The sequence below is a fragment of the Plodia interpunctella genome, chromosome 2, assembly GCF_027563975.2.
Source record: "Plodia interpunctella isolate USDA-ARS_2022_Savannah chromosome 2, ilPloInte3.2, whole genome shotgun sequence".
Lineage (NCBI taxonomy): Eukaryota > Metazoa > Arthropoda > Insecta > Lepidoptera > Pyralidae > Plodia > Plodia interpunctella.
The window spans coordinates 11,987,220-11,998,086 of NC_071295.1; the positions used below are offsets into that span (position 1 = coordinate 11,987,220).

Below are 10,867 nucleotides of genomic sequence, written 5' to 3' on the forward strand. Positions count from 1 at the left end.
ATTTACGAAATTTTCACTTAGGAACAATTTTCATAGGGAAAAATTCAAATTCCAAGATTTTGTAATACTTACTTTACTTTAAGGTTATAATTTATTACATTTTTATAAGGAGCCAACAAATATTACAGTTACTTACGTACTATTTTGTAACTGCTACATTTCAACTTAGCAACCCTCTTCGTCTGTTCTTATTTATTCTTTCAATATACATAGTTTTTTGACGTGTTAGATGATAAGTCTATAGGTTAGCTCCAAATATCTTAACAAATAAGTACGTTATCTGTGGATGGGATGGCGTCATAACAATGCCCGCGTGCCGTGTGTCGTACACTAGGTACAGTAGCCCACATTAATTGACGATCTTCTGTAGTCTCTAACCCCCTTATTAATAAAAACGTTATTCTCTGATTAGACTCGGAATAATTATTACTTTTATTGTCTCGTTGTCAATGTCGTCAATGTTAAATACTTAAAAGGGAAACGGGACAACACGAAGAAATACAACTAGCCTAATCTGAGAAATTTAATTCAAGTTTTAAGTGGGACATCGACGGACCACCATCGTCATCCATTTGACGTCCGTTGACGGACAATACAATACAATACAAAAATTCTTTATTGCACAAATTAATTACATAAGTAGTATACATAAGTACAAAATGTTTAATCACACATAGCATGACATTACGATGATACATTGCGACAATGCTGAAATTGTATTGAGATTCGACACATATCAATATCAAAAACTATGAAAAACGGAGCGCAACGGTGTAATGGGGCCGGGCTCTATTGACAGTGGCTCAATGGCCGGGCACCTGAATTCTTCTTGGATAGTGATCTGCTCTTTCAAAATTATCCTCCGTGCTTTGGAAGTCGGCCGTAGACTTAGTTTAAGTATTTTTTTTTTTACCTCAATTATGTATATCATCCAAAATTGAATAAAGAATTTAGATTTTTATTTTTTTTATTTTTTTTAACGAAAAAATACCTCCTATTAGAAACATAAAGCTTTTTAAAACGATCAATTTTCATGTACTGAATATTCATGGCTCTTAAAATATTATTCCTGGACAGTATCGGCCTGAATAGAGCAAATTAAAAGGTCGGAGGTAAGCTTTGCAAGATTGGAAAACTCCGGTCGAAACTTGCTCTAAGTTCGTCAAATTTCACGTCGTCATTCCTCTCTCAGATTTGTTAATTATAACTATACTGTCTCTTGAAAATATTTGCTTTTATAATCTGACTCTTCACAGCAGCTTAATTTTATTTGGCTGGCGAAAATCTGATTTGTGACGAAATAAACTTGAATATTTTCCTGTCGCGTATGGACTTGCCTTCACACAAACCATTTTGTAGCCCTATCTCCACTCTAAAACCTCCGTAGATGTCGTCCGAGGCGAATAAGGGATACATAGCTTAGTCATCTGATAGGTAACAATAGCATTCCTAAGAAGGGTTAACGTCAGACACCAGGCTGTAAAATACCATTCGAATATTCCAAATTTTAAGGTTACTTTTTATGCTGGACTTCTTGGCGCCACAGCTCCGAACGCAACGAGATGAGATAGATAACTTTAATATTTTCCTCTTGAAAAATAAAGAAAATTAACGTTTTAAATCGCGTGGGTTGCATTGCGCAGCTACGAGGTCCCCTGCTGAGGTATATATAGACCTATGGGCTTTGCTACCGAATTTTTTAACCGCCCCATGAGTGTCATTAAAAACACTTCTAGACCACTGAACCATAGAAGCAATGAGATAAGTTTACACAGTCGACTGTACATGAAGCGCCACAGAGTCCGTATCATAATTGTATGTTTACCGTCTCAGTACAAATTGTAATGGAGATGATGCTGCAACGGTCACGTCCACCTTAGAGTGGATCTGATGTTGGTCACGTCTAAAATCTACAGATTTAAATTTTCCGAAGATGTTTTTATGCCTCTTTTTAGCTCTACTACTAAACTCCGATGTCCATCCGTCTGTATGTCACCAAGCAGGCAATTTTCACAGCCCCGGCTCCGACAGTGCTTGCATCTTCTCAAACGCTACGTTTCCAAACGACTAACGCACATTTTCCAGATAGAGCTAAGAACTCTCTCGATGAAATTCTGTTCCTAATAAACTACTTAGTTAAATATTTTTATATATACCTACATTTTTTATACACAGACAGCTTAAACTTATAACATAAGAAAAAGACTCACTCAATCGGAAACGTAGATTATGTCTAGGAGATGTCCGTTTAGAATTATTTGAAATTCCACCCCTAAAGGGGTAGAGGTTGCAAGATAGTATGAAAAAATATTATTTTTTAAGAAAACACATGAAACACTCACGCGGGTGTAGCCGTGGGCGAAAACTAGTTTATTTAATATAACTACTACCAGATGTCGAGTGAGACTAATACGAACGAGTCAAACTTTTTGGAGTCTCTCGTGCAAACGCTAAAATATTCCTTTAAAATGTACGAAATTTAATTAGTTAATTTCCAAAACAATGCTGGCAAGCGATAGAATTCGATACTCAAATGAGGAGTGATAGGAGGAGTGGGAGGAGGAGAAAAGAGACACGTGCCTATGTCGTTTTACAAATAGTGGAATGGAAAGTATACGCACGCTCGGCGCCGCGTGAGTACATGGATCTAATTTGCTGGATGATATAATAAATTTATCAGTCAACCGTATTTTGACATGGAGTGTGATTTTGCGAATGAGCCACTATATCCTCCCATGGATGTAGCACATGGAGATATAAAGCCTAGGCGATAACTGTATTTCCAAGGAGGATTGATATAAGGCGAACAGAATTTGTTTATAAGCGGACTCTGAGTAAAAGTTCAGTATGAACCAATCGATCGCCAACCTAGGGCCAAGTCCTGAGGCATGGTCTCCCTAATTCAACTTTTATCCCTGCGCTAATGGTGCGCCCTGGGGCGCTGCTCCTTCGAGAATTTCACAGATGTAAATATTAGTTCCCATGGAGCATAAAGCTTATTCTTGCTTACTGGCTAAGTAAAGATTAACATGAATTTTCACAACAATAACTTCGCAAGTTAACTACAAGACATCCTTACATGGGATAAGACGTTTCTTTGTTGTAAATATTAATTTTAAGTATACTATGTTTTTTGTTATTTTTCATTTAACAAAGTTTATTTGTAACAAAAACTATATAAAATTCTTCTGTAGCTGACTGACAGACAGCCGAAACTCTTGTACGTAGAAAGTTAAAAGGCATGTACCTTGGATCACTTCCAGGGTTTTATGAGGGTAGTCAGATGACGACCGAAGACACGACTCAAGGAGGGAGGCCTGCATCTGGAAGAGAAGGTATTACGACAGGAGAATGTGCATTTCTGACGTTTTATTGTTCCGTTTATGTACATAACATTTTCTAATAAAAATATTTCTGTTACAAAGTACGTAGGTAGTACCTATGATAGGTATAATGAATATTTCAGTTATTTTTATATTACATCTAAGTTTATATGTTAATTATGTATGAGTAGCAGTGTTTTAAATAGCTATTTTTGTATAATATTTAATTTTGCAAAGCCAATTATGCGTATAAATTTGTGAGGTTAGGTAACCTCTAACCTCAAAAACTTTATTAAAAAGTATAGATAAATACTTACTTTTGTTGTAACTTATAGTACTTACCTTGAATAAATTCTAGTCATGTATAAAATATGCTTGTAACAGTTTTTATATTAGCCAAAGCAACACATGTGTGACGTCATTGCGCATCAATTGCCTTTCACTAAGGTTGCGTCATCACGCCATCATTATCGACGCTGACTTTCGAACGCGATTGCAAATTTCGACGTTTCACACAGCGGCTCGTTGGTCTAGGGGTATGATTCTCGCTTTGGGTGCGAGAGGTCCCGGGTTCAAATCCCGGACGAGCCCTGTTTTTTGTTTTTCAATTTTCCAATGCTTATTATGTATTTGGCGCATGAAACGCCGTAGGCTCTACGAAGCTAATATTATAAAATATAGGTACTTATAATCCAAAAAAAATCTGTCAAAAAAAGGTAAGCCATCTTGAACCCCCTAATGTAGAGTATGTTATGGTGAACTTATTTAGTAATATAAATATATGTGTATTAGTGATACTAATAGATTTGTTGTTACCTCTCTATATTCGACTAATCAAGCGAACATGTATGGCATCTTTCATCCCGGTAAATAATACTGCTCCCGTAGGAAACTCATGCTAATGAAGGCACAGAAAAACGATATTATTTAACAACATATTAAATTAATCTTACAAATCGGCAAATATTCAATAACATAAGAGTCGAACCCACGACCTTGCCATCGATTTACCATTGGTCCATGAGTTTTGGCTGAACTAATGATTTAAACGTCTCCTTTTGAAGCTTGCACTTGCTTGAAAAGGCCTTTTAATCTTTAAATGTCCAACATCTGACCAAGTATCTCTGAAACGTGGGCTATGACATGACGTAGGCGATCCTTATTGCCGCAACAAGATGTCTATGAGACATGAAATATTAAATTCTTCTCTGGCTAAGAATGTTATCGTAACATATAAATGTTGACTTTTCTTTGCATCGCTTCTTGATTGACTGCAGTTTTAAAAGAAAGCCACGGGCTTAAAAGTCAAAATAAGTATTTATTTAAAAAATATAGACACTAACAAGCACTATCGTCTAATTATAAATATTGCACTTTGTGAAACTATTGAATGATTTATAAATATGTGCCTGTTTACGAAAGGGCTACCTCGACATTGACCGATAAATAACAGAGATAAAATCTGTCGTACAAATATTATATCTATATTTTCAGTTCGTATACAACCTCAGTAGAAAACTCCACCCTTGTTTACAAACAATCTAGTTTTGCATTCTTGTCGAACCGGGGTGAGTACACACACAGAGCAAACATATCAGCTGATGGACACGAAGTGGTGCGCAGAACACGCGTTTACTAAACACTGATTGGTTTCTATTTTTTCAACCCTTAGTTCGGAACATTGGCTCTGTTTTAGAATAGTCTGGAATGTTTACCATTTACACGAAAATAGACTAAAGTTTTCATGCTAATTGATGCATTTTTAAATTTTTTAATAGTGTTTCAGGATGCATTCATAACTATACTAAGATTATAAATGCGAAAGTAAGTTTATTTGTGTTACCTCTTCACGTTTCCGTGTTTAAGTTATGCATACATGTAGTTTGAAGTACGGAAAAGGATTCCTTATGCCCATAAGGAATCCTACGAACGAGCACTCTCATCATGGTATAAGCACCTTTCATGTTAGAAAAATAAATGTTCCCGTGGAAAACCCGCGCGGGCGAAGCCGCTGGCAGAAGCTAGAACTACATAATAGTTTTATTTTATCGTGGATATTTATAAAGTGACCAGCCGCTTCTGTCTGTCTGTTTATCCAGTTTATTAGATTTGTTACGTATGTATTAATTTCATCGAAATAATCTTCAAATTTGAAACGTGATTAACAAAAATGTTGTTGGTCTGCTTTGTACAGTTTATGAATGAAATGAGATAACTTTAATGAGGATTTTAGGGAAAATCATTGCGGAAGATTAATCTAAATTACAAGAAAATGGATTAACTAAACTGTTATAAGATTGTATATACATATATATAATATTAGAGGTCTATTAAAACTACAATTGATATACAAACTAATGTGGTACGAGTACGATTGAACCTGAGACCTTTCGGCTCACAGGCGGTCGTCTTAACCACTGGGCCATTACCGCTTCAATACCTAAATCCATTTAATAAACGAAAGCAAACTCAATTAAACAAAAGACAATCTCAATCGAATCGTTCGCAATATAGCTGCAAACAAAATAGCACCTTATTTATTATGAAATAACCCCTATTTTCACTCGCACCGCTAGCGAAGGGGTGGTTATAGTCGTTTTATTCGCGGGCACGTGCGGCCCACGCGTGGGATCATAGTGGGCCGCGGTTCCCACACTACTGAATTATTGTATTTTATATTTTTCGATTATTTGTGAAGTTTACTCTTCATGTGTTCACTCTTTATTCTATATAGGAATAGAACACTTATTGACGTCAAAACATTACTTAGGTAAACTACTGCCGACTTCCAAAGCGCAGGTGAAGAAGAAGCGTCGCAACAAACTTCACCACGGCCTTTTCTCCAAGACGTCAATTAACTAATGTAGGTCTTATACATGATATTAAAAATTAAGAGGACGAATTCACATCATTATTAAAAAATTACAAAATTTAAATTAATAAATAAAAAAATGATAATATTTTCAATAAAATTATTGAAAATTTTCAGATGTTAAGAAAGGTAATGTCAATTTTATGAACAATTAATTTTGGAAATTATTGATTTTGGAATTGACCTTACATTACAGTGTAAGTAAAATGTTTTCAAATACAGTATTTATTTATTTTGTTTATTAATTTAACTCTATTACAAAACAATGTAAAAGAAGAACTTAAAGCCTAGGGTACCGTGTAGAAGCTTTCATGGTAATTGTAAAAATAAATAGTTTTATATTTTTGTACCTATGTTTAAAGTTGCATATCCAGTTCCTATGTAGTTCAGTAGGTAGCTTTTCATTAGTCAAATGCACTAGATGTCCCTAAACGATTTGTTGACTAAGTAGTACCTAGGTACTAAGCTTAATGGAATTAAAATTCCCAGTGGTTCAGTTGGTAACACTACGTAGACGAGATAGGAGGATCTATTGGAAACGACGGGAACTTCTAAACATATAAATGCCGATGAAAGTTATAAAGGTAGGTACTACCTTTTAAATACCAAAACCACCTAGTTTGACAGTCTCTCAACTAGATAAAGGAAACAAAAGACAAGCTATGTCGTTTTGTATAAGTAGGTACTTCCCGAAATTAAAAGCAAACTACGTCAATCTTCATTCGTTAACAAGCACTAAAAGAGATTAAACTCAAAGGCACAATAGCTAAAAAGCAATTAGACGTCACTGCTCATTAAAAAAAAAGAAAATAAAAAAAAATAAGTCGCGTGTCGAACGCGTGGCGAGCGCGCGTTGCTGCCATAGAGGATTGAGGATTAGGTAACACTTTGTTTATGGAAATATTAAGCTAGCTCCACACTCTCGCGGACCAGTTCGCCGAACTTGACGGATGCGGTATGCATTGCAGGTTTTTCATTGGAATAAATAAAAGTAGTCATACAAACTACGCATTGTCGCTGCATTAGTGTCGGCATCTGTCTGAGTTCGGCGATAGTGTGTAGCCAGCATTAAAAGGTTTTCTATAACGTATTTGCTTTGTATGTGGTCGAATATTATATACAAAATATTATTTTGTTTAATTAGTTGTTTAAGAACTTTTAATTTTAATGGAACATCATTGGCTCCCGATCAAAGAAGTCTTTAAACCTTCTACAAACATTAATTCAAAGAAGAGGTTATCTACAGTTGTCATTAAAATAACGGTAATTTTTGTGTATGAAATCCACGAATTCTAAAATCTACAACATCTTGTCTGCGTCCACTACATCTTTTGCTCTACAAATGAAAAAAAATATCATCTTATTAAAACGTTATCGTTTTGTTAAAACATAATTTGTATTAGGTAACTAATATAAAAAAGTCAATTTTGTTAAGAATACATTAATTATAGTCTATTTATTGTTCGTTTACATTAAAACTTTTCAAACGGCTGGAAGCATTTTTCATGAACAAATATAACTATTCGAATAAAAAAAGGCAGGTCCCACCGAGATTTGAACTCGGATCGCTGGATTCAGAGTCCAGAGTGCTAACCATTACACCATGGGACCGCTGAAAACACTCGTGAAATTGCCTGTCTAACACTTTGCTTCGAATTTTAGCAAGCTTTCTATTTTTAACCGACTTCAAAATACAACATTATATATTTATACGATTTTTACATGCCCGAAATTGTTAACAATTCACGAATCAAACGTAGACTTTGTTGTTTTTTAATTAAAATTACGAATTAACCTATTGGAAATTATGAGATTTTAGTATTAGGTAATCTATTAAACAGAATATTATGTAACATACCATATTTATTTGCTTGAATGCACGTGTTATTATCACAAAATGTTTAAGTCGCTAAGAACTTCAGTACTTATTTACCTACACTATCTATATGAAGAAGGTACTCGTAGCGGCTGGAGGCCTGAACACAGGTTACACCACAGGGTTACACCTAGTTTGTCCTCCGGTCCACCTCACATTATAACTATGTATAAAGTATATTAATTGTAGTGAACAAATTACTTTTAATTTTTATTTTCACGGCAAAAGTACCTATATCTGCTCTCCAACGATACGCTAAAAGTCATCTCAAACCTATGATGTCAATTTTGAAGCGATAAATGAACAACACAAACACATTTTCACATTATAATAGACATATAGACAATAATAGACAACTTAAATACATGATTAGCATGGATGGAAATGGATTGATAATAATACTACTTAACCTTGTAATACGATACGAGAAATATGTCGAAAAGAGTAAGCATATTTATCGATCTCTTTTTGTTTTCACGTTAGGCACATTTAGTGGTGGAATAATCCCGCACAGGTATTGTTGTACGACAAGGAAAATATGATAAAAATATGTAATACCTAACTCTGTAACTCTATACAATCACTACTAAAGCCGAGTACCGACTCTGTTAATTTTGTTTCTATTTCAGACTAGCTTTCGCCCGCGGCTTCGCCCGCGTTTATTATGTGCGTTCGTTACATACTTACTATGCTTGAAACACCACGGTTTACTCCAATGGATTCATAACAATTATGCTCATTGACCATAACCCTTTCCTTAAATAAAGCGGGAAATCAACAAAATTAGTGATGGACGATGATATAGCAATTACAATCATAAGCGGAATTGAGCGATGAATCGATGAGTTGTCATCGATCATACAATTCGACAGCTAATCGGATAGGAAGAGGACATGTGCCGCTGATTGCAAAGTGTACTTTTATTAAATTATTTTTATATTCTATTGGATGATTTTGAAAAATATGGATTGAATAATTCGTTTTTGATGACGTATCGATGCACTTGGCTGTATTCAACTGTAGAATCGACAAATTGTTCTAATTGTATTTACTATATATAAGTATTTTTACTATATGAAACAAAGGAATGTATTCATGTATATATACTTACTATAGAGTACCATAGTCATAGTTTAATGTTGGGCGAGGTACACGTGAATTGAAACTCACGGATGCTCGAAATAAACTCTTTTAAAATAATATTTCCATAAATAAATGGTTACACGTGATTATAAATCTAAACACATATAAAATATATAGTATGGCGGATGTTGAAAGATATATCCAATATATCCGATACCTATATCCAACGACAGATTCCGCCTTTTGTTTTGGCAATTTTATTTGATATTCTACGCGAGAACTTATAGTATATAAAATATGAGAACATTATGAGTTTTCCTCAATAATTCTTGAAAAATCCTCGTCGAGACTTCTTTTTCAGCGTTTTTGATGCATTTTTCGTCAGATTTTAACAATATAAGTACTCTCCTATTGGAAACAGATTCAATAATTGTCAATTCAAACTTACTTTATTAATAACTAGATGTTGCCCTTGACTTCGCTCCCGTGGGAATTTTGAGATAAAATATAGCCTATAACAATCTTGAATAATGTACCATTCTAATGGTGAAATAATTTTTGAAATCAAATCAGTAGTTTCAGAGATTACTCGCCTCAAACATACAAACTCACAAACGCTTGCCTCTTTATAATAATAATATAGATATACATTCTGGAAAATGGCTACTAGATGTTGCCCTTGACTTCGCTCCCGTGGGAATTTTGAGATAAAATATAGCCTATAACAATCTTGAATAATGTACCATTCTAATGGTGAAATAATTTTTGAAATCAAATCAGTAGTTTCAGAGATTACTCGCCTCAAACATACAAACTCACAAACGCTTGCCTCTTTATAATAATAATATAGATATACATTCTGGAAAATGGCTATGCGCGATAAAAATATCCAATTTGCATAGGACATTTGTTTAACATGCCCCATTGGTTACGTATGAAATATGAGTGCAAACTTTGTACCCACGTGTGATAAGTGTCATTGACTGCTGGACAAGCGCTGGGCGAAGGGTCTTTGGATTGTGGTATAATAATTACTCATATAGAGATGAGCATCGAGTCGATTCATGCGTGAAATAGGGACATCAACGACGTTGAAAAGGGAGATATATTATTTGCACTCACAACCGCAATCGTACTGAAATTAAGAAATGATAACTGTTGAACAGCGATCTATAGGATCGTAGCAGATGGAAATTCATGGGCTCTGCCTACCTCTACTGATAATAATTCTACTTACTCCTACTCCTGAATCGTAGTAAAATGGACGCTATGTTGGTACTTGCCGGTTTTCCTTGCGTTACTGGGGTATTATGTAATCTGTGCTTGCGTTAATACAAAACTTACATTAAAAGTAAGCAATTGACGTGACTCGAGTCTGCATTCTCCGATGTTGTGTAACGGTCATAAAAAATAAAAATATTTACTTACGTTTATTTTTTCTCTATTTCTATCTAATTGAAGCAGTGGTGGAAAGGTCTCAGGTTCGTATCCTACTCGTGCCATATGAGTTTGTATACCAATCTGACTCATGTATAGTAGTTTTCATAGACCACCACTTGCTTCCGGTGAAGCAAAACATCGCGAGGAAACCTGGACACTGGTGGACAGTTTAGTTCACTAGTGTGTATGCGGTTACCTGCCACTGGAATGCTGTAAGTAAAGATGGCTGTAAGGAGTCGTGAAAGTCATGTCAAATGCCTTTAAGTGACACCG

The 10,867-nt window shown here is 34.9% G+C and overlaps 2 non-coding genes across 2 annotated transcripts; one reads left to right on the forward strand and one right to left on the reverse strand.

Moving 5' to 3' along the window:
- The first annotated feature begins 3,842 nt into the window (after positions 1-3,842).
- Positions 3,843-3,914, forward strand: TRNAP-UGG (transfer RNA proline (anticodon UGG)). The gene has a single exon. It is a non-coding gene; the product is annotated as a tRNA-Pro (tRNA).
- Positions 3,915-7,734: 3,820 nt separating this feature from the next.
- On the reverse strand, positions 7,735-7,806 carry TRNAQ-CUG (transfer RNA glutamine (anticodon CUG)). Its single transcript has one exon. It is a non-coding gene; the product is annotated as a tRNA-Gln (tRNA).
- Positions 7,807-10,867: the final 3,061 nt, after the last annotated feature.